This window comes from Scyliorhinus torazame, chromosome 1, assembly GCF_047496885.1.
Source record: "Scyliorhinus torazame isolate Kashiwa2021f chromosome 1, sScyTor2.1, whole genome shotgun sequence".
Classification (NCBI taxonomy): domain Eukaryota; kingdom Metazoa; phylum Chordata; class Chondrichthyes; order Carcharhiniformes; family Scyliorhinidae; genus Scyliorhinus; species Scyliorhinus torazame.
In genome coordinates this window covers 141,298,196-141,325,827 of record NC_092707.1, presented here as the reverse complement: position 1 = coordinate 141,325,827, position 27,632 = coordinate 141,298,196, and the positions used below count along the sequence as shown (strand labels likewise).

The 27,632-nt window shown below is 46.8% G+C and overlaps 1 long non-coding RNA gene across 1 annotated transcript in view; it reads left to right on the top strand.

The window, feature by feature from the left end:
• The window catches only part of LOC140429736 (uncharacterized), a 322,292-nt gene that overhangs the window by 149,240 nt on the left and 145,420 nt on the right, over positions 1–27,632 (top strand). The window contains exon 2 of the long non-coding RNA XR_011949180.1: positions 2,545–2,764. This is a non-coding gene — a long non-coding RNA (uncharacterized lncRNA). The remainder of the gene's footprint in view (positions 1–2,544; positions 2,765–27,632) is intronic.

Genomic DNA, 27,632 nt, shown 5'->3' with positions numbered 1-27,632 from the left:
CCACACACACGGACAATAAACTTCAGAAAGAAAAGCCGAAAAAGAAGCTGCAAAGAGATACATCCGAATAATAAAAAAGATAATCTGCTCCTCTCAGAGGTTTATCACATTTAGAGATTCCTCAAACCGTTCTTGGCTAACTGAAAGGCGCACACAGTATGATCCCATCATAAGCTCATAATAACTCTTGTATTGCTTGGTACAAATGCATTTCAATGTTGCATAATATTTAAATTAAACTCCTTGGTGCATTGTGGAAAAGCTCTTTATTTCAACCCAGGAGGTTGCCCGGAAAAATCACAAAGTGCATAAGACAGCTGGATAGCTAATGATATGGATTCAGGAACAGAAGAACTCGAGGGGGCCATTCAAACCCCTGAGCCCATGCCTGCATTCAATTAGATCAAGGCTGATCTGTATCTCATCGTCACTTACTTGCCTTGACACCTTATTTTTAATACCCATGCATAACAAAAATCTACCAACCTCAGTTTTGACATTTTGAACGAGATTCTCTGGCCTCCCTGTGGCGTGTTTCTCAGCCTTGGGAGACGGCCTGCCGTTGGCTGGCGGCAGGATCTTCTGGTCCCGCCACTGTCTCTGGTATTTACCATTGGATCCACCACACACCACCCGCGGCAGGAGTGCGCCATCAACCGGACGATCCCGCCGGCGTGAATGGCCGGAAGATCTCGCCCGTTAATATGACCCCCTGCATCAACACCTCATTGAGAGAGTGATTTCCACTATCCTTTATGTGAAATAGTGCTCCCCAACATCACACGCAAGTCACGCTCTAATTTGATGGCTGTGCCACTTTGTTCAGGGCTCCCTCATCAGAGGAAATAGTTTCTATCCATCTATCTTATCAAGGCCTTTGATCACCTAAAGCAGCCTAATCAGATTATCTCATCGTCTTCACTATTCAAGGGAGTATACAACCTGCCTTCATGATTTACCCCTATTATCCCTGGTGCCATCCTTTTTTTAAAAAAAATTTAGAGTACCCAATTCATTTTTTCCAATTAAGGGGCAATTTAGCGTGGCCAATCTGCCTAGCCTGCACATCTTTGGGTTGTGGGGCGAAACCCATGCAAACACGGGGAGAATGTGCAAACTCCACACAGACAGTGACCCAGAGCCAGGATTGAACCTGGGACCTCGGTGCTCTGAGGCAGGCGTGCTAACCACTGTGCCACCGTGCTGCCTTCCCTGGTGCCATCCTGATGAATCGGCACTGCACCCTCTCCAGGGCAAATGTATCCATCCTGAGGTGCAGTGCCCAGTACTGAGTGCAATTACTCCAAATGCAATCTAACCAGAATGCCATTCAACTACAGAAAAACCTCCGCTTCTTGGTTTTGCAATCTCCTTGAGATTAAGGCTAACTTTTTCACTAATTGTCTCAGCCCAGCTTGCCCATTCTGCACCAGTGTTGCTGCTCGTACGGAAGGAAGATTGTATCCTAATTCTCTTACTCATCCAGATCCCAGATATTCGATGATTTGGGGTGGGGACTGCAGTGCAGTATTATTATACTTCAGAGTTGCTGCAGGTCTCGTTTTCAACCATCTCTTTTGTGCTATGTGTGGTAGTCAGTATTAGGGGTATTATGGTACCCAGGTCGATGCTGTAAGACCATTGGTGTGGGAGGTACCTGAGACAGCAATATCATTGGTGAAGCCTGCCTGCTGGTTCCGCCCAGTAAGGCGGAGTATAAGAGTCTGTGTCTCCCTTGCAGCTGCATTCTGTACCTGCGCTGCTGGTGGAAACATCTAGTCCAATAAAGCCTTCAATTGTCTTCCAATCACGCTTCTGGAGTTATTGATCGAGCATCACAAAGGAGATGAGCCCACCTTTTGTCCAATTGATACCAGTTCGAACACTGAATTCTTTGATTTTCTTTGCATGCAAACTCAGTACATGATGTAATCATTCAAAGCAGCCTGCAGGGAAATGCTGCAGAATTGGTCTGGTTCTGTCAAGTGGGAAACAGGAGTTATCAGACACAATGGGGTGAGAATTCTGAATAAAAATGCTTGCCTTATCGTGTCGAAAGACTCGTCTGAGATTTGTAAAACACAGCTGAACACTTTTTTTTCTGCCTGTATGGATCAATAATGATCTAATTTACTGGTTCATTTAGTGTAAATGATAACATAGACTGGTAGCTGGCTTGGGACAGATGGCATATAACATAAAACGGCAGCCAGTCCGAGTGCTGTAAGCGTTACCTTAGTGAAAAAAGAGAGAGAACATGCTGCTATACAGTACTTGATATTAGCAGGAGACTGCCAGTATTCATTTATCCCTTCGCTGAAGTTTCACAGAACAGTGTACCTGCAGGCACTTAGATGGCTGTTTGGGGACTTTTCAAGGACAACTATGAAACAGAAATACAATGATTTACTGCTTTTCCGCTCGATTCATCCCACTTGATCACTGAAACATTTCAACAGAAATATATTGCTGCTTTCTCTCCAGAAATATATTGTTGCTTTCTCTTCATTCTTTCTGCCTTATTTTTCTGTTGTTTCCGAACAGATTTTCTTGGCCTTCCATCCTGTGGCTGTGCCTGCATTTGACAGCTTGCGGTCCCTTTCGGAGGGCAAAGTGATTGGTGTGGAGCCAGGCATGGCAGCCTTCTTCAAAAAGAGGGAATTAAAAGAAAACTCCGCTTCTATTTCATGCACTGATTTGCCAAGTGCCACAGGCAAAGGCTGGACAGTGTGAAACTTGGAAAGGATAAGGCAGAGCAGACCGGGTAAGGGAAGGGGTCATTGGTATAAATTCATACTAGGCCCCTAAGCAATTCTGAATTCACCTTTCAGAGTTTTATTGTGGTTTCTATATGAAAAGAAATTTTATAGTTTTCTTGAAATTACTTTCATATAACCTGCCATATTTTTATTATAATATTTAGCAATTCATATACAAAACATACAAAAACACAGAAAAACAATTAAACTGAAAGAACCCCCTCCCCCACCTTTCTCCTGCAATCATATAACTTAGTTACCGAGTTCCCCCCCCACCCCCCACCCACCCTGTCGCCCCCCCCCCCCCCCCCCCAATAACAGCTAACAGCTTTTTAAAGTGCAATATAAATGGCTGCCAGCTGCAGTAAAACTCTGCCATGGACCCTCTCACGGTTAACTTAGCCTTCTCGAGATGTAAAATCTCCATCAAGTCACCCAGGCACGACCTCCAGCCCAAGAGGATCCTCCCCCTTGCCACCAGTGAGGCAAAGGCCAGGACATTCCTCGCCCCCTTCCAGAGCTCCGGCACAACCAAAATCCCAAAAGTCGGCACTAATGCTAAATGTTCCAATCCAATGCTCAGGATTGCCGACATAGTCTCAAAAAAGACCCCCCGAAGCCCATTAGCTTTGAGCATGACCAGAACATGTGCATGTGGTGCGCCGGGCCCCCCGAATACCGAACATATCGATCATCCACCCCTTCAGAAAACCGACTCATTCTCACTTTTGTGAGGTGAGCTTTTAGCTGGATGAGACTCAGTCTCGCATAGGGCGAAGTCGAGTTCACCTTCCTCAGTGCCTCACTCAAAGTCTCCTCTTCCAAGATCGGCCCCAGTTCCTCCGCCCACTTTGACTTCATACCCCATCCCACTATCTGTTGGTATATACCCGACGTGTTGGTTACCTCTGAACCCGAGCAGGATAAGATCCTCTTTAGCAAGGTAGAAGGCTGCTTCACCAGAAAGGCAGAGAAGTATCTTAAGACTCTGCTACACACCTGGCGATACCTTCAGTTACCTCAGTCTGGCAAACCGACCCTCTAAAAATAAGTCTCCCACCTTCTCCAAACCCTTTACCTTCCACTCCCTAAATCTCATATCTGACCTAGCAGTTTGTAAGTTCATGAGATATAGGAGCAGAATTAGCCCATTTGGCCTATTGAGTCTGCTCCACCATTTGATCATGGCCGATCTCATCCTGGTCTTAACTCCACCGTCCTGCCCGTTCTTCATGACCCTTCAACCCATTACCAATTAAAAATTTGTCTAACTCCGCCTTAAATTTACTCACTGTCCCAGCATACACTGCACTCTGGGATAGCAAATTCCACAGATTCACAACCCTTTGGGAGAAGTAGTTTCTCTTCAAATCTGTTTTAAATTTGCTACCTCTTATCCTAAGACTTTGACTTCTTGTTCTAGAATGCCCCACAAGAGGAAGCATCCGCTCCACATGTACTTTATCCATATAAAAGCAAATTACTGCGGATACTGGAATCTGAAACCAAAAGATAAAATGCTGGAAAATCTCAGCCAGCATTGACAAAGGGTCATCTGGACTCGAAAAGTTAGCTTATTTCTCTTCCTACAGATGCTGCCAGACCTGTTGAGATTTTCCAGCATTTTCTCTTTTGGTTTCCACTTTATCCATACCTTTTATCATCTTGCATACCTCAATTAGGTCTCGCCTCATTCTTCTAAATGAGTATAGGCCTAAACTATTCAATCTCTCTTCATACGGCAAACCCCTGATCTCTGGAATCAATCTCATGAACTTCCTCTAAACTGCCTCCAATGCCACTACATCTTTCCTCAAATAAGGGGACCGAAATTGTGCACAATACTCTAGATGTGATCTCACCAATGCCTTGTACAGCTGCAACAACACTTCCTTACCATTATACTTTATTCCTTTAGCTATAATGCCAACATACCATTTGCTTTCTTTATTATCTGCTGTACCTGCATGCTAGTTTTCTGTGACTCATGAACGAGGACCCCCAGATTCCTCTGCAACAGAGCACCCCAAAGTCTCTCCCCATTTAGATAATAAGTTTCTTTCCCATTTTTCCAACCAAAATGCATGACTTCACATTTATCCACGTTAAACTCCATCTGCCACATTTTGACCCACTCTCTTAACCCATCTATATCCATTTGTAACTTACCGTCCCACGTATTTTTGTGTTGTCTGCAAATTTGGCTATAGAACCTTCTATTCCTGTGTCCAAGCCAGTTATATAGATTGTAAATAGCTGGGGCCCAAGGAACTGAACCCTGCAGCACCCCACTAATTACATCTTGCCACCTGGAAAAAGACCCATTTATCTCGACTCTCTGTCTTCTGTCCGTCAGCCAGTCTTCTATCCAAGCAAATAATTACCCCTAATCCCATGTGATCTCACCTTGTGAATTGACCTTCTGTGTGGCACCTTATCAAATGCCTTCCAGAAGTCCAGATATACTACATATACCGGATCCCCAATATCCACTTTGCTTGTTACATCTTCAAAGAACTCGAGCAAATTTGCCCTTCATAAACCATGCTAACACAAATGAGAAGGGTGCCAGGGAAACCCAGCCAACCACGCCGACATGTTCTGGGCATGCCCCAACTTGTCGGATTCAGGACAGCCTTCTTTGAGGCAATGACCAAGGTTGTGGGGATTAGGGTGGCAGTCTTCAGGGTATCGGACCAGCCAGAACTATTCATGGGGAAGAGGGCCAATGCCCTTGCCTTTGCTTCCCTAATCGCCCGCGGGAGAATCCTGCTCAGCTGGCGATCAGCAGCACCACCCACAGCTGCAGACTGACTGGCAGACCTATCGGAATTTCTCCACCTGGAGAAGATCAAGTGCACCATCCGAGGGTCAGAGGGTGGCTTCCACAAAGTGTGGAGGCCATTCACCAACTTGTTCCAGGTCCTTTTTGAAGCTAACAGCCAACAGAACGGGGGGAGAAAGGGGAGACGCAAGGGAGCAACGGGACCAGAGGAAACAGACAGGAAATAGAGAGGCGGGGGGAGGCTACCGGGAAAAGGAGCGGGAGGCCAGGAAACAACCGATACAGAGGTCAGAGAGCCTATAACAAGAGCACAAGAAAAGGAAACCTCAAGGGAAAGCTGAAAACATGGCAGAGAAAGGGGTGGGGAGCAAGGGGGAAGGCCCAATAACAAAAGGGGGAGAAGGGAGAGCACAGCCCACTTGTAACTAACGAATAACTGCACAGTGAAGGAATGGGAAGTGGGGGGGGGGGACCAAGGGGGGGGGTGGAAAGGGGCGATCAACACAAAGGAAGTTGACAGGTACATTATAATCGGCACAGTTACCCTTACTGCTAGTATAGTGAACAATAGTTTTAAAACTTCAATAAAAACATTTTAAAAAATGAAATCATGCTGACTCTGGTGGATAGCGTTTTGACTTTTCAAATGTCCTTAAAGTTCTTCCTTGATAATTGATTCTAACAATTTCCAACAACAGATGTTAAACTAACTGGTCTGTAATTTCCCACATTCTGTCTCCCTCCCTTTTTGAATAAGGACGTTTGTAACGTTAACATTTTTCCAATCCACTGGAACCTTTCCCATGTCCAGGGAATTTTGGAACATTATAACCAATGGATCCACTATCTCCGCTGCCACTTCTTTTACTGTGGAGTTATCTCCGCTGCCACTTCCTTTAACACCATAGGATGAAGCAATCAATTACATTTTTCAAAATGCTTCTGGTTAAATGGATCCAAGCCTGATGATGGACTTTGAAACTAGACACCAATACTTTTCTTGATTGTAGAGTTTATTCACAGAACGCAACATCACTGATCTCTGCATCACACCTCCCAAAACCTCCAGTGTCCCACGAGTCCCTGCTTATGCTCTTTTAAGTGTCATGTGAGAGTCCCTTTAAGAAATGGATGTTTAAGCAATGTACCTTTAAGAAAACAGTGATGTCAGAGAGTGGGTGGAGCTGAGCTCAGTTCAGCCATTTTGAAGTTTCAGTTTTGAGGAAAATTGCTTGGGTGTGTGTCTGTGTTTTGCAGTGACCTGGATCTGCTGTGATCTCTGCCATGAAAGACTATCTCTGGATAATTTGGGTGATTTAAATTCATAATAGTAAAGCCTTTAACCTGATGTGATTCTGTTTAAAGGTGTTAAGTCTCATGGATGTTGAAAGGGATAACTGAAGGATTATTTAGTGTTGTAATATTTTCTGAGTTATCTTTGAAGTAAGGGGTGTTAAGGGATCCAATGTTTATTTAAGAGGTTAAGTTGAGTTCATGGAATAAACATTGTTTTGTGTTTAAAAACCCACGTGTCCATAATTGTAATATCACACCTGGAGAACAAGCCGTGTGCTTCAAAAGCAACAATCCATTAAAGGGAGAGATTGGTTGAACTCCATGAAACATTTGGGGGTTCTGAAAATGCCTCGCCCATAACATAAGAAAAACAATAATCAATAAATTAAACAAGAATGACAGGGGGGTGGCAGCCCCTGGTGGGCCACTGTAACGAAAACAAAACCTCAAAAGAAAACTTAATTTGATGATACACCCCAGCCCCCACAAAGCCCAATGGTGATGGCATGCCTGAAGCGTGCTGATGGACATCGCGTGCTCTCTCTCCAAGGCCACATGACTGTGAGGTAACTGTGGTAGAGGTGATGTGGAGATACCGGCGTTGGACTGGGGTGAGCACAGTAAGAAGTGTTACAACACCAGGTTAAAGTCCAACAGGTTTGTTTCGAATCACTAGCTTTCGGAGCACTGCTCCTTCCTCAGGTGAAAACTCAGGTGAATCACCTGAGGAAGGAGCAGTGCTCCGAAAGCTAGTGATTCGAAACAAATCTGTTGGACTTTAACCTGGTGTTGTAAGACTTCTTATTGTGGTAGAGGGGCAGAGAGTCAGGTTGGCCACCCCCCTCGACCTCCCACTGCCTGCACTTGTTAATGGCCACCTTGGCTATGCCCAGGTACAGACTAACCCCTTCGTATATGTGCTCAAAGGCAATTAATCAATACCCACAACCCAATTATCCTTAACCTTAATAATTAAAGGGGAAGAAGGGAGAGCACTGCCCACTTGTAACTAACGAATAACTGCACAGTGAAGAGGCGGGGGGGCCGGGGGGGGGGGGGGGTAACGGGATCAAGGGGGGGTGGTGAAGAGGGGAGATCGACACAAAGGAAATTGATATATACATTTGAAAAGCTTTAATTACCTGCTACAGCTAGAAAGATCGATGAAGAAAGGAATTTGTTACACTTACATATCATAAGTTACATTAATAAATTAACCTATCCATGTAAGTTCTAATAATAAATAAAACAAATAATAAATATATGCACAAAATTGTACCTCCCATTGCATTCCTCCTGTTAAATCAGAGGGTCTGCTATTTTATGGGAGAAGAATTACATCCTGTAACATCAAAATACAGTGTAACATTATTGATCACCTCAGACATTGCTCAAAAAAATATTCTCATCCTTCACCCATTCATTCATTCCTTTTGTTTTGCTCTCTATGTTTATCCTCCATCTGGGTCTCACTCCCTCCACTGGTGGTTTCTTTCCACATTGTGACATTTGGACAATTCTAGATTGTCTGCTTTTGTTGGTTCAGTGTGACTCTGTGTAGACCTCTCCTCCTCTTTGTCTTTTCTCTCACTGCTTTTGTGAGAAATGCTTTTTGCATTTCTCTGACACACTTTATGGCCTCAGTGTGTCCTGAAGCACTTACATTTGGTGAAGTACTTTTGAAGTGTTGCAACCTCCCACAATCAGCAGCATGATAATGACCAGACAATGCTGTTTTAGTGGTGCTGGTTGAGAGATAAAACATTGACCAGGTAACTGGGGATAAGTCCCCTGGTTTTGAAAATTGCTGAAAAGAGAGGCATGTTGACAAATCTTTTCATCTTGCACTCATCAGGACAAACACAAGGGCCGGGGGGAGGCGCGAATCCTGCACCGACGCCGGCTGCCCTATTCTCCGGCGCCGCTTTTCGGGTGGCGGCGGGATTCCCGCCATACCGGTTGGGGACTGTTAACAACGGCCCCCCCAGCGATTCTCCAGGCCCTGATGGGCCGAGCGGCCGTCCAGTTTTGGCCAGTCCTGTCAGCGTGAATTACTCACATCACGCATGGCGAGACCTGGCAGGTGAGTGTGCAAGGGCGGTCCTTGGGAGGGCGCGGGGGGGATCCGTTACCAGGGTGGCCCCTACGGTGGCCTGGACCATGATCAGGGCCTACTGATCTGCGGGTGGGCTTGAACTGTGGGGGGACTTCTTTCCTCCGCGCCGGGCCCCTGTAGGGCTCCGCCACGTTGCCCGGGGGCCAGCGCCGAGAAGAGAACCCCCGCGTATGCGCGGAAATACGCCGGCCGGTCCACGCATTCGCGAGATCATGCCGGCCGTTCCGCGCATGCACAAACTCGCGACGGCCCTTCAGCGCCAGCTGGAGCAGCGGGGACGACTCGGGCGGCAACCTAGCCCCCTAGAAAGGTGAGAATTCCTCACCTTGGGGGGCCATTGACACTGATGTCGTTGGCGCCGGTTTTCCCGCCGGCGTGGGGACATAGCTCAATTTTCAGAGAATCCCACCCAAGAATACCAAATGTCAAATGATGTCAGTAGTTTATACAACAGGAGAAAAGGATTACACAGGGGCTCATACTCTGCAAACAAAAATAATATGTTCAAGATTTGCATCTTATTAGATTTACCCAGGAACTTAGGGAGATTATAGTTCCCCATTGCGTTCTCTATGGCAACTGGGCAGCACGGTAGCACAGTGGGTAGCAGAGTTGCTTCACAGCTCCAGTGTCTTTGGTTCGATTCCCGGCTTGGGTCACTGTCTGTGCAGAGTCTGTATGTTCTCCCCGTGTCTGCGTGGGTTTCATCTGGGTGCTCTGGTTTCCTCCCACAGTCCAAAGATGTGCTGGTTAGGTGGATTGGCTATGATAAATTGCCCTTAGTGTCCAACAAAATGTTAGGTGGGGTTACGGAGATAGGGTGGCGGTGTGGGGATGGGGTGGAGGAGTGGGCTTAGGTAGGGTGCTCTTTCCAAGGACCAGTGAAGACTCGATGGGCCAAATGGCCTCCTTCTGCACTGTAAATTCTATGAACTTCTCGGCCAATCAGGTTTGACTTGCTATCCAATCAGTGACCTTTTGTCCTGTAGTATAAATTGTGATTATTTGAAATTTGACATTCTTGTGTTTAGTCATGATGAGGGCAAGACAAAAAGCTTTGTCAACATGTCTCCCTTTTCCACAATATTCAAGTCCCCTGCTCTTCTTTGAAATATTACATCCCCGAGAGGGCTGATAAGGCCAAAGTTTAGTCCGTCATCTGAAAGACATAAAAGATTCCCACACATATTCTATTGCAAATGAAATTATTATCTATCTTTATCTTTTTATGGCCGAAGAAAGAATGGGAGACATCACATTGGAGGTGGGGAGAGGATGCTACAAAATGGGTGCTTGAGAACGAAGATGAGCCTGAGAAGGAGCTGGCTCGAGGGAAGTTAGGATTAGACTCTGTGTGGAAGTAAGAGGCGAAGATCACAGTGTGAACAGACTTAAACTTAATCATAGGGGATAGGGTGTGCAAGTACTGGAGTTTGACGAAGCTCATTAAGATTGTAATCTGGTTCACTCACCTGTGAAGGATCAGACAGACTAGCGTGTTTTCAAGGCAGACGTGTGAGTAGGCGGAGTTAGAAATATTGAGAGCAGACACTCACTGTGTGTGGATAGTACAAAATGTTTACTTAGCTCAAGCTGGCACCAGCTTTGCCTCGGTCAGCATATTGGAATTTCAAGCCCCAGTCCAGGATGTGAGTGAACAATCTTGGCTGGTGCTTCACTGCGGCACTGAGGTAATGTTGCACTGCCGGAGGTGTTACCTTTCATTAAACTTATCTGTTTCCTCTAATTGGAGTTGGATCCAATATCCTGGCCAACATTCTTGCCTTAACTAACAACCATAAAAGCAGATTAACTGGTATTGATCTCATTTGCTCAATATTGGAAAATTGGTTGTCTGTTTTTTTCTGCGGAACAACAGTAACTCAATTGCACATGTTATGAAGATTGGCCAATAGAAGCCAAGAGACCCCGCTCCCAGGATCTACCTGGCTTGCAACGCCTCGCGATCTCGCGAGACATTACAATGTAAATCCCGTCCACACTTTTAAGCAAATCTGCATATTAAAGCGAGACAGCTGGTCTCACTTTAATGTGCAGTTTCCCGAGGCATTGGGATCTATCCCCTTCACCTCGGAGACCTTGGGTGAACACCATTCAGTACTAGGCTCCACAAATGGGGACCAGATAGAATGCAACACGTGAGGTTCTCCAGGGGGTTTGGAGGCACCCAGGTGCCTGCCCTTTGGGCAGAGCGGTACTGCTAGTGCCAGCCAGGTACCCTGGCGGTGCCAGCCCAGCGCCTTGGTAGTGTCACCCGGGTACCAGCCATGCACTGCCAAGGTGCCCAGGTGGCACTGCCAGCTGGCAGAGCACTGCCAGGTTGGCATTGCCAAGGTGCCAAGCTGGCATTTTCTGCACAGTGGCGGTCGGGCCAGGGGTGCCCTGCACGGGTGTTGGGAGGTGCGGGGTCCATCCCATAGTGCACTGGGGCTTGGGGGAGTCATGCCGGGGGCTCCAGAGATCAGGACGCCATTTTTAAATGGTGTTTGGATCTCTGCTACACTGAGGAGGTCTGGCAAGCAGAGCTCCTCAGACACAAAATGGGCGATGTGCGGTCTCAGCTGCACATTCCCTGCTGAGGCCCCCTATCTAACCAGGGAGCAGTTTCTCAGTGCTGTGAGCGCTGGGAAACATGTGGCTAAACGCGCTTGCTATGGGATTTGTTCCCATTTAGTTAAACCCTGCTCTTAGAATTATTTTCATCACTGGAGAGCTGAATTCACTGGACAGACTGGCTCCTCAGAGATTGGGCCACCATTTTGAAAGGGTGCCCAGATTTCTAAGTGGTCTTGTGGGTCCCCCACACTCCCCACTGTAAAAGAAAAAAATGGGAAAATATGTCATTTGAAACATGAACGTCTGGCAATACCTGACCTAAGGCTACATGAGAGAATGTAGGGAAAAATCCCACGAAGGGTTAACAGCAGCTGCAAAAGAAGGTTTTGAAATACAGATAGCCTTTATCAAACAGGCGTTAAGAAAACAGCTGTAAAACTGATGTATGTCTTTCAAGTCACAGCAGATTGAACTTTTAGTTATATGGGAAAAAAAACAATATTTTGCACCTTCTTTGAAGTTAATTATTTTGGTAAGCAGCTAGAAAAGACTAGCTAGGAATTTCAGTTGAATTGGGTGACAAATGTTTAGGTGAGAAATTCTGTGGACACCAGGTGAATATGGGAAGCTGGAGACAACGTGTCCATGAGAACACATGTTAGACCCAAATCGGAGTCAGAGTTCTGAGCTTGGGGCACTATTTGATAAGAAAGCTACTTTAGAAATGACAGAAACACCCCTCTGGGATCAAAACACTTTTGAACATCACAAAGGAAACAATGTAATCAGAGATAGATGAGCTGAAGTCATGCTCAATATGAATACATAGTCGTGTAAAAACAATTCAGATTAAAGGTATCTTGTACAATCAAGAGTAAATAAAGTTACTTTACGATAATGTCATATAAACTTAATAACTGCTAGAAGGGGTATATAAACCCTAAAAAAGGGGACAGCCAGCAGAGTCAGCTCTCATAGCTCGGTCATGGGAAGAATAGAACATAGCAACCAAGCACAACAGCGAATCCATCTGAGGAAGAACAAAAGCTAAAGAAGAGAGAGTCAGCTTTCATAGCTCGGTACATGGGACAGATAGAACATAGCAACCGAGCGGAACAGCGAATCCATCAGAGGAAGACCAGAAGAGATATTGTCAAGGTGGACCTGAAGGTCTTTTCAACCAACCAGGAGAATCCAGAAGCAAGATCTTTTTACTTTTCTGTAAAGACAGTGATTGCATCTTTTAAAAGAAAAAATATAATAATAAAATAACTTAGAAGTTTTAACCTGAAACAGTGGTTATTACAAAATCTACTTTACTTACTTAGCAATGTGGGACCCAGGATCGCTGCTACTATGTGGTAAGTAGATAAAATTCTACTATGAAGATATGGGTTGTACCGGAGGATAACTTGAAAATATAGTTTGACCTGAATAGTACCCACCTAAGTCTGCACAGGAGTCAGGGAATGAGAATCCCTGTTCACCATTTAGAATGTCTTACTGACACTTTTTGGTATAGGGGAATTCTAAGAATAGTGGTGAGTTTTTTACTTCACCAACCATGGGCAATGCCACCCCCAACACACATGGGCATTATTTCCCCCCCCTCCCCCCCCAAGTGATGGACACCCCCCTATGGGGTTGCTGAGGGCCCCCTCTTTTCAGGCCTTCCCACACCCCTTTCAGGCCATCCCCTTTGAGGACCCCAACCCTTCACCCCTCCCAACCTTCCGGAGGCCCCTGCAATCACCCAGCATTCATACCCCCACCCTCCTTTCATGAGCATGGCCCCCCTCAGGCCCTGACCCTTGTCAGTGCCACACTATCACATGGGCACCCTGGTACTGGTATCCTGGAAATATTTCTGCCGACTTTACAATGCTACCCGAGCACCTTGTCAGTGCCAGAATGGCACTGGCAGGTTGCCAGCCTGGCATTGCCAAGGTGCCCACATTCAAGGGGGAGAGGCAAGGGACCACTCTGCCCTGTTCCTGACCGCACAAGCGCCTCCGATACCCTGGATGCCATTCTGCCTGGTACCCGGTTGAAGACTCCCTGGGGAGAAGCCCGATAGATCCCGGGTCGGCACACCTGAGCGGGTTTTAAACCCACTTGAGCATGCAAGACTTTGTCTCCGCCCATTGTGGGCGGGATCCTGATCACGGCACCTTGTGAGATCTGGTGTAGCCACCTAAAATGGCTGATTCCCTATTAATTTGGCCAAAACCCGATTTAAAATGGCTAACCGAAAAGGCTGATGGGAAAAGCAGCCAACAGGACACAAATGGACAGCTGCAGACAGAATAACGTATTTGGCTCTGGGGAAGTCGGCCCAGATCGATACTCAAGACTATTAGCAGCACATCAACCCAGACATCTGCAGTTTAATCGGCTATCCCCAGGAACAATTGCAACATATTAGCAATTGAATGCCGGGCCAGACCTGTCGGCGCCTGCAGTGGCCGAAACAAAGACAGGTGAACGATCACCCCCGATCGAGGAATCGCCCCATTATTGGGGCATATCGAACCCAGTGATTGGGAACAAGTCCAATCACTTGGGACTCAGGGTCAAGGGCCGCCCCGAGAGGCGGGAAGCCCCTGGGCCCTATAAAGTGAGGGGCCAAGTTCAGATCGCTCTCACTCCCTTCTTCACCTGCTCGCAACCTTCGCAAGAACATCGACCAGAAACTGTAAGTTTGACTCCAGCGATCGCTACCCGAGAGAGATTCCTAGCCATCGACCCGTATCAGCCTTTTGAATCCCGCAGGCCAGATCCAATTAGATAAACCATTCGTTTCCCTGACCTGGTGGGCCATCTCCTAAAGTTAAGTATTGGCCAGTAGTGGTAGGTTTTGATATAGATAGTAGGATTATTGTGTAAGTATTGATTGCTGTACATAATAAATGACCGTTGATTTCAATCTTACTAAGTGGTGTGCTGACTTATTAATCATAACTCGAGCTTGAACCACGTGGCTGTATCAGAAAGATACCTGGCGACTCGTGAGCAAAGGTGACATAATCAGAGCTAATAAACTAAGGCTAAAAAGAGCAACATAATTGGCGACTCTGGTGGGACCCGACATAGAAGTGGAAAACCACTCCGGGAGAACCCCAGAAATTTGAATAGAATCCAATTGGAAGCAAAAACAAAAAAAAAACCCACACGTGTTCAAGCGGTTCTGGTTAATAATTCACAATTCGGAAGTGTGTATGCGCATGCGTAACTAACAGGGTTATAAAGTAAAACTGATAGATTTTGTTGCGTCAAAACTGCCGGAAGTCTGTATTTTCGGAAATTAGCGCAAGCCGTACCCGCATCTATGACACCACCTTAGCCCCCGTTCCAAATTTGAACATAGCGAGCAGATAAGAGAGATGGCCATGCAGGCAATGCAGGCAATGGAACGCCTCATGAACCCCGAAGAATTTGCGGTTGCACCGATCAGCAGCATTAAAGTGGGACAGTGTCCCATTTGGGAAGTGGAAATTCGGAAATTTCTGCAGGGCAAAGGATGGCCCGTGTGGAGCGGTTTCTGTAATAATGACGACTCAGGTCCCGGAAGTATAGGGCATACTTGGTGGGAGAAGATGAGTGAAATTCATAAGAAAAGCTTAGCAAAGGCGTGCAAGCCGATGGCAATCGTGTCCTGTCTGGCACAATTACGTGGCACAGAGGAGGTCGTCAGGACGCTCCGAAAAGAAATAGAAGGCATACATCGTATGAGGAAAATCGATGTATGCGAGATGGAAAAAGAGAACCTGGAACTGAAAAGGCAGTTAGAAGCCAAGGACGAAGAGGTGGCTGACGCCAAACGGGGTCACCAGTCTTGTCTGGCGCATTTAAGCAGTTTTAAATCCCAGTATGAGAAGGCTTATCAGGACACGCAGCGTGCAGTCCCGGTTAAGAAAGTGACAGAGAAGCAGGTGGAGACGCTACAGAAGCAATGTAGTGATCTCAAGGCAGCCTTGAGAGCGCTCCACGCTGCAACCACGGAACAAAGGCAGAGTACCTTAGACCATGCGAAGTGCCGAAAGCAAATTGCAGACCTGCAATCAATGCTTTCTGTCCAAAAGGGATTCCAAGACACCTTTGGGGAAAGTTTAGAACAGGAAGACGGCTCTGATTGGGAAGAATTGCAGGAGACAGCGCAGAGATATGTTCAGGGAACATGTGCGCAGGGAAAGCCCCAAAGGAGAAAAGCACCCCCACCCCCCACACAGCAGGTAGTACAGGCTCCCATGAACCCTGTAACAACCCACCGCACCACCACAGCAGACAAGGCGGAAGTCTTATATTCCACCCCCCTCACAGTGACGCAATTACGGGACGCACGTACTAAAATCACACCGTTCCTCCCCGCTTCAGACCCACACCATTTCTTTGCCACCGTCCAACACCAGGCGACCTTGTCAGGCCTGGATGAGAAAGAGCAGGTAAAGCTCACGGTCCTCAGCTTAGACCCATCGGTCGCAGCAGCCCTTCCCAACCCACAGAATGTAGGAGGAGGCACCCTTGCAGAAATGCATACCGCGATCCTGGATGCGATCGGGTATAACCGGAGTGACCCCGTAGATGGCCTAAATAAGTGCAGACAGAAAAAGTCTGAACACCCCACAGCGTTTGCAGGACGCTTGTGGATTCACTTTGAAGCCGTTTTCGGAAACGTAGACCGTGCCCATTTGTCCGCAGACAATATGGCCAAATGGACCCGCACCCTTATCTCCCATGCCACGGAAGCAGGACAGAATGCCTGTAGTAATTATGACCCCACTGAGGAGGCTCATAATGAGAAGTGGGTGGTCAAAAGATTGTCCCGCGTTTGGGAACAGTCGGCTCACAATAAATCCGCCGCTAGAACCCCCGAGGAAAAACAAGCCGCCGCAGACGTGCAGGCAGTAAGAACCGCTCTTCACAACCCTGCCTGGGTAAATGAGGGAAAGAGCAGCCCCCCAGCAAAACCGCAAGAATGCTACAATTGCGGACAGTTGGGACATTTTGCCTAAGAATGCAATGGCCCTAAAAAGCCACAGAGAGCCCAACAGACAGGCACTCTCAATAAGAAAAAAACAAAACCCATACATAGCGTTAGTGCCCAGTCGGATCAGACAGACTTGACCGGAACGGACTGACGATGTACAGGCTCCCCAAGTTGGGTCTGCGATACCCTTTGGGACAGGTCAGGATGACCCGTAGTCGCAGCAAAGGTTAGGGAACAGCCGATCGAGATTCTCTGGGACACAGGAGGGTTCCGCACAACCTTAAATTCCTCCACCCTTGGTAAGGACACGTGGCTCACTACAGCCACTATCACCCTCAGCGGCTTCACAGGCCACTCACAGCAGGGACACATCACAACCCCTGTACCCATCCAAATCGGAACCATTAATACAAAGCACCCCGTAGTGTTAGTCGACCTGCCCCCAACAGCAGAGCACGTTTTGGGGATCGACTTCATGAATTCTCACCACCTCTCTTTCGATCCAGTCAACCAGTGTGTCTGGAAGATGGCGAAATCCGCTAGAGCCCCCGCAACACTCACCATAGGGGACTATATGAACAAAATTAGCGCAGTGGGCGAGTTTTGGTTCAACCCCACCACACTCAGCACGGACCGACAGGTTAGCGCAGTCCTGCAAAAGAACAGGGCAGCATTCGCGACCCACAAGCACGACTGTGGACGGATGACTGGCTCCGTACAAATAACAGGACTGGACCCTAGACCCCAAAAGCAAGACGGATTTCCCCTAGAAGCAGAGGGAGAAATCCTAAAGGTTATAGAAAGTTTATTAGAGCAGGGCGTCCTAAGATCGGTAGCCTCAACTAATAATGCCCCGATTTGGCCAGTAAGGAAGCCCGACGGATCATGGTGCTTGACCATAGATTATCGGGAACTCAATAAAGTCACCCCCGCAGCAGCCCCCACCGTTGCAACAAGTCCCGAGACCATGCTCAAACAGGGAGTCCATGCCCGATATTTCACGGTTTTGGACGTCAGTAATGGGTTCTGGTCCATTCCATTGGCAAAGGCGTGCCAGTATAAATTTGTCTTCACTTTCCGAGCGCAGCAATACACGTGGACATGCCTGCCACAAGGCTTCCACAACTCCCCCTCCATTTTCCACCGACAGCTGGCAAATGGACTCGCAAAATTCTCTCGCCCCGAATGTCTGGTACAGTATGTTGACGATCTACTACTGCAGACAGACACGAAGGAAGAGCACATTGAGCTTCTGTCCGAACTCCTGGAATTACTACATTCCATTGGCTGTAAAGTAAACCCCAAAAAGGCCCAGATATTGGAAGAAAAGGTGATATATTTGGGTACTATTATCACACACGGCAAATGCGAGATCGAGCACAAAAGAATTGACTCGATCACTAAATTGCCCCTTCCCCAACACGTTTCAGCCCTCCGGTCGTTTTTAGGACTAGTTGGCTACTGCCGAAACCACATTGACAGTTTCGCCAGCAAGGCAGCGCCCCTCTCAGACCTCCTAAAGAAAGGAACCCCCTGGGAATGGCTTCCGCAGCATACAGATGCTGTGGAATCATTATAACAGGCGCTCATAGCCGCCCCCGCACTACAAGTTCCAGACCCGCTTTCCCCTTACGCAATAGAGGTAGCGACCACAGACCGCACCCTTTCAACTGTGCTCCTGCAGGAACGGCATGACCAGCTAAGACCCGTGGCTTCTGCCTCCCGAATTTTAGATGCTGTGGAGCAGGGATTCTCAGCCTGTGAGAGGCACCTGCTCGCAGTTTTCTGGGCAGTCCAGTACTTCTCATACATTACCGGACTGAACCCCATCACCATTTTGACCGAGCACACCCCCACCCAACTTTTACTAGACAGACGACTTAAAGACGGTATCGTCAGCCAAATCCGCGCTGCTAGGTGGACTCTTCTCTTACAAGGACGGGACATCACAGTCAAACGGACCAAGACGCACACATACTTAGCGGATAATCTACAGTACCCCGGAACCCCCCATGAGTGTGAAATCATCTGGCCCCACCATAATACAGGCCCCTTTATCGCGAAAACACCCCCCAGGAAACTAGCCACTCCATCTCAAAGCCCCCCTCACCCGGACACGTGTGATCCCATTAGGATCTATATGGATGGATCTTCCACAATCCTGGATGGGCAACGCATAACAGGTTGTGGGATTTATGTGGAGGACGCGCAGGGACGAGCCCTCGAGGAAATCGCATTAAAATTACCCGGACACTTAGGCGCGCAGGCAGCAGAGCTTGCGGCCATCGCTTACATTGTAGAGCACCCAGATTCCTTCCCCAGCCCAGCAGACATATATTCAGACAGTCTATACATGTGCAACAGCCTCACTGAATTTCTGCCCCTCTGGGAAACAAGAGGATTTGTTTCCGCGGATGAGAAACCCCTCCCCTCAGCCCCATTACTCCGCCATATTTTGCAAAAAGCCAAGGACCGGACCTTTGGCATTATAAAAGTCCGCAGCCACCATCGTTCTTCCCCCCCTGGAAATGTAAAAGCCGACGCACTGGCTAAGGCAGGATCCAGGCATGGGTACTTTTGGAAGCCCCCCGAGAGCGCCCCAGTGAGTGCGCCAGTGAGTGCAGTTCAGGTCGCGCAGACTAGGATCGAAGATCTAGTGGAGGCCCAGAAGCAGGATAGCGCTCTCACTGAAATCGTGAACGGGAAGTTTCCAGCCTCATACGAGAGGTACAGAAATACGATAACCACACATGACGGTGTGGTGCTAAAAGGACACCCTTTATGTAGTTCCTGAGCAGGATAGGAACCAAATAATCTGTTTATTCCATGATGGTCATGGACACCAGGGAATCGAACCCACCGCAGCCCACCTCAAACAGCTTTGTTGGTGGCCTAATCTCAAAGAGGATGTATCCCATTACATTGAGAATTGCCTCATCTGCGCTCAGAACAACCCAGATAGATATGCCAAAAAGGCACATCTCAGCCACACCCGACCTGTTAACGGCCCCTGGACTAACCTCCAGATCGATTTTATAGGTCCATTGCCCCCTTGCAGGAATGGCTATAAATATGTTCTGGTGGTCATAGACACTTTTACAAAGTGGGTGGAAGCATTTCCAGCCCACACCAACACCGCGAAAACCACCGCCAAAATCCTAACCCACCACATCTTTACAAGATGGGGACTCCCCCGCAGTATTGAGTCGGACCAAGGTTCTCACTTTACGGGGCGGGTCATGCAGAACGTCCTCACGATATTTGGCATAACCCAAAAATTTCACATTGCGTACCACCCACAGTGGAGTGGTATAGTGGAGCGCATGAATCGGACCCTAAAAACCACTCTTAGGAAAATGGTCCAGCAGAACAACACCATTTGGGATTCTGTCCTCCCCTTTGCGCCGATGTTTTTGCGTAACACTGTTTCCACCTCCACAGGTTTCACCCCACACACCCTCATGACCGGACGCCCCATGAAAGGGACAGAGTACTTGTTGGGTTTAGACCTGACCAGCTCTGAAGTTACGGCCCTCACCCATGAGAAAGCCGTTGAACAATTACTTGCAAATATAAAAACGGCTCAGCTAGCAGCCGCTGTTAAACTGGGTACTAAAATAAAACAGAGCAAGGCCTGTTTTGATAAGGCAGTACATGCAACAGAGTATAATATAGGAGAACAAGTGATGTTGTCTGTGTATAACCCCAGCACATTTCTGTCTCCAAAATACTCGGGTCCGTACTCCATTACGGATAAAGTAAGCCCATCGGTATACAAAATAAAATATCCAAATGGTAAGACTGCCTGGTTTCATATTAACCATCTAAAGGCTTATGGAGCAGTCAAACCACGCCCACCACGTCATGCTTGACGCAGCAGACCAAACCCCGCCCACAGCCAACGTGACCACACCAACCCCCTCCACGTCCAGCCCAGACACGGACTCGCCCCCGACTCCACCCACAAAATTTACACTCCGCCCTGGAACGCCCGCAGACTGCAGCAGCAGAGACAGAGACAGTGACTCTGACGACAGCCACAGCACGCCTCCCTACTATCCTGGTCCCACACCCAGCGACTCCGAGTTCGACTCCAGTGATATCTTCCTCATCACTTTCTTAAACAAACCACACCACCGACCACCAAACCACATGGACGACCCCGACTTTATCCCCACACAACTTGACGAACGCCATTGGCACCGCGACAACTCCTACAGACTCGTCCGCAACGACGAGAGCAAGCCCAACTCATACCATGCAGCCCTCTCAACATTAATTCACTCCAGAATTTGGCACCCGGGAGAAGGGGACGACCCCGAGTCAGACCCCCAATCCGCCAACCCCTTCGCGACCCTGTTCGCAACAGAGAACTGAGGTGTCCACATGATGATTTAAGGGAGACCCTTGGTGAAAAGTTTGTCCTTCCTGATGGAACCTGCAGGATGTTTTACGTTGTTTGTATGTTTGTTTAAGTGTTTTTGCCTCAGAGACCCACCGCGGCCAGACGCTTCTTCAGCGGTACCAACTTGTCCACAGGTACCACAATGGTACCAACTTGTCCACAGATACCTGGTCAGCAGACCACACGCTCGTTCAGAGGAACTAGCTTTTCAGCTGGTATTGGTCCAAGTGCCAGATGCCCGATCTGATTTGACGGGAGAATCACAGCAGTAACCCCACCATGATGACTACATTTTTGCCCGTTCTTGTCGGTTGCTCAGGCAGTGGAGAAACGGCGTGAGACCCGCCCTGCCTGGGGACCCCCCCCGTTGGTCAAAAACGCTCGGGTAAGGGAGATACGGTATTGGTAGCCATCCTACCCGGGGTCTCCATCCAAATCTTACCCGTCGCGGCCCATACGCACCTCATTCAACCTTTTCCTTTCAAAAACAGTTTTATTTATTTAGGCAACCTTTGGGTTGCTGCCAAATGCTATTTACATCCAGGAACATTTGGATGATAAACTTAGCACTGGTTCACCATTGGGAAGTGTGCCGTGTCCTAACATTTGTTTTGGAAAAAAAAAATGGGGGGGTGGGGGGAGTCACATATTGTGACCAATTATAAGGGTTTTATTGGCCCCAAGAAGGACAGACACACTAACATAACGGATATTTAACCAAGGTAGTTACAGAGACTATGCTTGTTTTACAGAACTCCAGAAGCTCCAGGACTGGAGAAAACAGAGAACACAAAGAAAGAAAAAGAAAGAGGACAGCCATGAGGATTTCTTTCACCGTGATCAAGATTTTTATACTGAACATTTGGTTGCGCGGGAACGCGGAACCCATTACTTCAAACCCCCCTGCCGTTAATGTTTCACTGCCCCGCAGTACCGAGGGCCCAGTCACCAGCCATGCTGCATTATCCTGGTGTGCCAAGTTCATAACTTGGTACTCCCTGTCGTACGTTATTGAAGCACTATTAGCGTTGGCAATACTCTGCTGTGCAGTGCAGACTATGCGCCTCCGCAAGTGGAGAAGGAGAGCGTACCGCGCTCGAACCCCGGTATATCAGATCCAATCCTCTATGTTCGGGTATGACCAGACCCCAGAACCACGCGACCTATAATACAAAAATAAGGAACAAGCACTTGCGTTTTCCTGTAAATAAAAGATGTACAAAACTACCTGTAACAAGGAAAAAAAATGTATGATCCTGAGCTTGACTGCCAAGCCAGGAAAGAATATATGGAATGTTGTGATTGTAGTTGTATGTTTGAGAGAGATAGGATGATGCAATGCTTGATGAGTGTATTTAGGTAAAATTAGAGGTTCCAAGTTTTTATTTTTTAGATGCATCCCCCTTGCCTGACGTAGCGCCCTCAAGAATTGTTTAGGTAAATTTTTGTGCATAGCTAGGGTCAGAGTAGTGGCCATGTAGGAGGTCCCCCCCCCCCCCCCCCCCCCCCCAGTTAGGGAACGGAAAGGACAAAATCTATGTGATTGGATTGGATTTGTTTATTGTCAGGTGTACCAAGGTACAGTGAAAATTATTTTTCTGCGAGCAGCTCAACAGATCATTAAGTACATGAGAAGAAAAGGGAATAAAAGAATTCCAGCTGACCAATACCAGCTGAAAAGCTAGTTCCTCTGAACGAGCGTGTGGTCTGCTGACCAGGTATCTGTGGACAAGTTGGTACCATTGTGGTATCTGTGGACAAGTTGGTACCGCTGAAGAAGCGTCTGGCCGCGGTGGGTCTCGGAGGCAAAAACACTTAAACAAACATACAAACAACGTAAAACATCCTGCAGGTTCCATCAGGAAGGACAAACTTTTCACCAAGTGTCTCCCTTAAATCATAATGTGGACACCTCAGCTTCGCGTTAGGATCACAAGGAAGGTCTGTAGCCACCTAAAATGGCTGATTCCCTATTAATTTGGCCAAAACCCGATTTAAAATGGCTAACCGAAAAGGCTGATGGGAAAAGCAGCCAACAGGACACAAACGGACAGCTGCAGACAGAATAGCGTATTTGGCTCTGGGGAAGTCGGCCCAGATCGATACTCAAGACTATTAGCAGCACATCAACCCAGACATCTGCAGTTTAATCGGCTATCCCCGGGAACAATTGCAACATATTAGCAATTGAATGCCGGGCCAGACCTGTCGGCGCCTGCAGTGGCCGAAACAAAGACAGGTGAACGACCACCCCCCGATCGAGGAATCGCCCCATTATTGGAGCATATCGAACCCAGTGATTGGGAACAAGTCCAATCACTTGGGACTCAGGGTCAAGGGCCGCCCCGAGAGGCGGGAAGCCCCTGGGCCCTATAAAGTGAGGGGCCAAGTTCAGATCGCTCTCTCTCCCTTCTTTACCTGCTCGCAACCTTCGCAAGAACATCGACCAGAAACTGTAAGTTTGACTCCAGTGATCGCTACCCGATAGAGATTCCTAGCCATCGACCTGTATCAGCCTTTTGAATCCCGCAGGCCAGATCCAATTCGATAAACCATTCGTTTCCCTGACCTGGTGGGCCATCTCCTAAAGTTAAGTATTGGCCAGTAGTGGTAGGTTTTGATATAGATAGTAGGATTATTGTGTAAGTATTGATTGCTGTACATAATAAATGACCGTTGATTTCAATCTTACTAAGTGGTGTGCTGACTTATTAATCATAACTTGAGCTTGAACTACGTGGCGGTATCAGAAAGATACCTAGTGACTCGTGAGCAAAGGTGACATAATCAGAGCTAATAAACTAAGGCTAAAAAGAGCAACACTGGGTAGCTCTCACGAGGCATGCTGGCTGTCGGGAATGCCGCAGGAGGCCTCTCCTGGCATCTACCGGTCGTGTCGCCCTTCCGTTCGGTCACAACTTGGTGGGTAGATTGCGCCTGAGATTTCAATTCCAGATTTCATTAATTGAATTTAAATTCCACCAGCTGCCATAGTGGTACATGAATCCATGTTCCAGAGCATTAGTTTCAGCTGAAAGATTCCTAATCCAGTGATATTTCTGCTATACATCATCTCCCTTGAGGTGCGTGCAATGTACTGAGCATGTGATAAGATGCTACATCTAAGCAAATTTATCCTTTCCTTTTTTGGAATACAGATCTGATTTACTTGCCGTAGGAATAAGAATTGGGTGATGCTAAGAACATTTCTACCCAGGCCCAGTTACTAACTTACTATAAAGAACAATTGCACCATAATTTTAATTGTATCCAGTTTCAGTGAAAAAATTAATTTTGCTTCCATTTTCTTGGAAAATTTATTTCTGGGTCAATAAATTATTTTTTATGGCCTGCTTAAAAGGTAGAACATTAATCTTTGGAGAAATTTTTGCTAAGTTCATTCTTATTCGACTTCAATGATTAAGCAATAAAACTGCAGGAGCAAAATTTATTGCAATGAAAAATGTTAAAGAGACATTTTTCAGCATAATCTAGGAAACAAATTATGTTTCAAAAATGATCTCAGGTTTAGAATCTTACCCCATGTCTCTCAACCGTGAATTGTTTGAGTTAATTACTTCCAAGGGAAATAACCCTCTCTCTTGGGGATTTAAAAACATTCTATGATCATAGAATTGAGGAATTTTGCATTCTGAAAATGTGATGAAGATTAATTGGATGTTTGCCCATTTAGTCGGCAGGCTTGGCATTGTGATCGCCTGTTATTGCACTCATCTATATGAGATAAATCAGCATTATTTCAAGTTAAATTAAATTAAATATGACTTATCTCAATGTAAACATGTTACGCATCAAATTTACTCGACAGATGATGCATTTACTTCCATTTTTGTCCTATCTGACGCTTATGCACTGTTTGAATTCACATAGGGTTTTGGAAAAGGCATCATCATAATGGCACGCAATTATCTTGAAGGTTCGTTCTTGACTTTTTAATTGATTTACCCATAATGGCTACATGGGATATAATTTTCATAGTTATGGCCATTTAGCTCCTTAAACAGAAGGCACCAAAGGTGGATATGCCAGGCAGAAATTTATGTGCTTCTAAATTACATTTTAACCTATTATTCATTCACGAGAAACAGGCTAGGAAGACCAGCGGTTAATCCCCATAGTCAAGAAAAGATCAAGAGATTTTGAATACAAAGGGAGTTAGGGGCTATGGGGATAATGCAAGCAAGTGAAACTGGGGTAGAAAATCAAACATGAATGCCATGAATGACTAGAAGGTATTGAAGGGTCCAGTTAGCTACTGAAACTTCTATTTCTTCTTCCCGTACCAGCCTCCCTGAACAGGCGCCGGAATGTGGCGACTAGGGGCTTTTCACAGTAACTTCATTTGAAGCCTACTTGTGACAATAAGCGATTTTCATTCATTTTCTTTCATTTTATTTTTTCATTCTGACCTTTCTTACGCACTGATATCTGTGCTGGGCCACCTTCTTACAAATGTTGCAGTCCATGTGGAGAAGGTACTCCCACAGTATTGCTAGGTAGGGAGTTCCAGGACCTTGAATCAGTGATAAGGAAGGCACGATGATAGATATTTAAGTCTAGGTGGTTTGCGACTTGCAGGACAACGTGAAAGCCATGGTATTTCCATGTACCATTAAAGGTTCACTGAAAGTGAGCCCTATTTATCTTCAGTGTGTCTGCAACAGTTTTAGTTGTAACTAAACAGGAACAGGAAGTCTGGTATCTGATTTATAGTGGAGCCAATTTTCCTCATCTGCCACAAGCTGTGTTAAAGGTTCAGATTTTTGTGAATGCGAGAATTTTTCCTTGGCTCTCTCCTCTTCTTTATCTACACACTGTCCCCTTGGCAATATCATTCAATGAATAAAACAGGAAATGGAACTCAGGTCTGGCAGCATCTGTGGAGAGAGAAACAAAGTTCAGTCCAATATGACTCTTCTTCGGAAGACTGACACCAACGTTTTTGACTCGATACAAACTCCGTAGCCTCGTCACCAATTCCATGAACCTACCTGGCTACTGTCTTCGGTTGAGTTAGACTTGATATCGTATTTGACCACACACCTCTGACTCCCATATCCTCTCCATCACAAAGATTCCATCTCTGTAACATTGCCCGTCACCAGTCTTGCCTCATTTGCTGCTGAAATCCTCAATCCTACTTTTGTCACCTCCTCACTCGACTTTTCCAAAGCACGGAAAGAGGCCCTTCGGCCCATCGTGTCTGCACCGGCCATCAAGCACCAATCTACTCTCATCCCACTTCCAGCACCTGGCCCATGGCCTTGAATGCATAAGACCATAAGACCATAAGACACAGGAGCGGAAGTAAGGCCATTCGGCCCATTGAGTCCACTCCATCATTCAATCATGGCTAATTTCAACTCCAATTACACGCGCTCTCTCCATAGCACTTAATTCCTCGAGAAATCAAGAATTTATCAACTTCTGTCTTAAAGACACTCAACGTCCTGTCCTCCACCGCCCTCTGTGGCAATGAATTCCACAGACCCACCACTCTCTGGCTGAAGCAATTTCTCCTCATCTCTGTTCTAAAGTGACTCTCTTTTATTCTCAGGCTGTGCCCCCGGGTCCTAGTCTCCCCTGCTAATGGAAACAACTTCCCTACATCCACCCTATCTAAGCCATTCATTATCTTGTAAGTTTCTATTAGATCTCCCCTCAACCTCCAATGAATATAATCCCAGGATCCTCAGACGTTCATCGTATGTTAGGCCTACCATTCCTGGGATCATCCGTGTGAATCTCCGCTGGACCCGCTCCAGTGCCAGTATGTCCTTCCTGAGGTGTGGGGCCCAAAATTGCTCACAGTATTCTAAATGGGGCCTAACTAATGCTTTATAAAGCTTCAGAAGTACATCCCTGCTTTTATATTCCAAGCCTCTTGAGATGAATGACAACATTGCATTTGCTTTCTTAATTACGGACTCAACCTGCAAGTTTACCTTTAGAGAATCCTGGACTAGGACTCCCAAGTCCCTTTGCACTTCAGCATTATGAATTTTGTCACCGTTTAGAAAATAGTCCATGCCTCTATTCTTTTTTCCAAAGTGCAAGACCTCGCACTTGCCCACGTTGAATTTCATCAGCCATTTCTTGGACCACTCTCCTAAACTGTCTAAATCTTTCTGCAGCCTCCCCACCTCCTCCATACTACCTGCCCCATCACCTATCTTTGTATCATCGGCAAACTTAGCCAGAATGCCCCCAGCCCCGTCATCGAGATCGTTAATATATAAAGAGAACAGCTGTGGCCCCAACACTGAACCCTGCGGGACACCACTCGTCACTGGTTGCCATTCCGAAAAAGAACCTTTTATCCCAACTCTCTGCCTTCTGCCTGACAGCCAATCGTCAATCCATGTTAGTACCTTGCCTCGAATACCATGGGCCCTTATTTTACTCAGCAGTCTCCCGTGAGGCACCTTATCAAAGGCCTTTTGGAAGTCAAGATAGATAACATCCATTGGCTCTCCTTGGTCTAACCTATTTGTTATCTCTTCAAAGAACTCTAACAGGTTTGTCAGGCATGACCTCCCCTTACTAAATCCATGCTGACTTGTCCTAATCCGACCCTGCACTTCCAAGAATTTAGAAATCTCATCCTTAACAATGGATTCTAGAATCTTGCCAACAACCGAGGTTAGGCTAATTGGCCTATAATTTTCCATCTTTTTCCTTGTTCC